Source organism: Fulmarus glacialis, unplaced genomic scaffold, assembly GCF_000690835.1.
Source record: "Fulmarus glacialis isolate BGI_N327 unplaced genomic scaffold, ASM69083v1 scaffold28682, whole genome shotgun sequence".
Classification (NCBI taxonomy): domain Eukaryota; kingdom Metazoa; phylum Chordata; class Aves; order Procellariiformes; family Procellariidae; genus Fulmarus; species Fulmarus glacialis.
This window is the reverse complement of record NW_009200219.1, coordinates 35,844-37,322: the sequence shown is the minus strand read 5'-3', so window position 1 is coordinate 37,322 and position 1,479 is coordinate 35,844.

Below are 1,479 nucleotides of genomic sequence, written 5' to 3'. Positions count from 1 at the left end.
ACTTACTCTCTTTTAAGAAGGAAATTCCTAGCCATCCACTGTACAGTAGGTCTTTATGCTATTGCTGGCCACCATCTGTCAGGGGCAATTTGTCAACAGATTAGAGTTCAGGATGGTTGTGGGATGCTATGGTGGTCTGCAAATGAGTAGTTCCGGAAGCACCATAGTATGGCCCATGTAGAGGGTGTTAAAAAAGTAATGTGCAGAACCATAGAACAGGCCGGGTTGGAAGGGACCTTGAAAGATCATCTGGTCCAACCTTTCATGGGAAAGGGAGCCTAGATGAGATTATCTAGATGATCTAGAACATCATAGAGTTCTCTGCCCCAGAGGAGAGGCTTCTAACAAGGCTTTCCTGCATCTTGGGTGGATTCTTGTCCATCTCCTTACCCTTTATTCTCTTCATTGGAACTGGTTCATGTTCTTCCTCCATAAGAATTTTGACACTTCATCTCTCAGGCTCTGGACTGATCTCCAACCAGTGGGTGACAAATTCCTCTTCCAGTTCCTCTCTATTTAGTCATCTGGTGTATGTGTTTCACCAGAATTCAAGTGAAACTAACTCAATACCAGTCTGATTCTAAATACTCTGATTCTGTGTCTGCTAAGGTGACCTCAAGCTCTACCGATTCAGTTCCTTAATGACTACCTTTACTTCACCTTCTCATCCTTGACCATCAAACACCCTGCCTCAAAGTGTAAAAACATGAAATTGTAGGTGTGGAAAGGTCAAATATGAAAAATAATATTGTGATTTTATTTCAGCCTGGCAGTAACAGAACATGAAATTAAAAACAATGCTTTACTAGATGAGGAAGAACTGATTGCATGTAGAGAGGCCGCAGTCCTCAACTATCAAGTGTTCTATCTGACTCTAACCCACATCATTTAGAACAGGAAACCCAGAAAAATCTGTTTCCTCCAGATCATGTTGACGTAATGGTATACAAGGTAATTAATATTCTGGATTTCAACCTGGCCCACTGGAATCCTCAAAGGCAAAATGAGACAAGAAAGCAAACAAAACATTTCCTTTCTTTTCCAGAGAAAGATAAATAGGAACAGCTAAGCAAGCCCTGACAAGCTTTAAAATCTGATATGAAATTGGATTGTATTATACCACCTAAAGAGGATGCCGGAGTCATCAAATTGGTAAGAGTTGGTTGTTCCACTAAATAAACCTCTGTTTTAGGAGGAAAAAAAATAACAGAAACTGTTAATCCAGAATTGAAATGCTGTCTATGAGACTAAAAGCTGATGGTTTAAAAAGCCTAACCATTTGCTTAGACATTAGAGGAAGCAAAGCAAATTGTCTCTCAAAACATTTATTGTCTTTCGCTGTTCTCGAGCCATTTAGTTAGGAAAAAACTCCTGGAAGTATGAAATCTGCAGAAAAATATCGGAACAGATCTCTGAATGGTGGAGACCAATTATTTCAGTATTACATTCCACTTTAGCTTAAAAAGCAAATAAATGTGC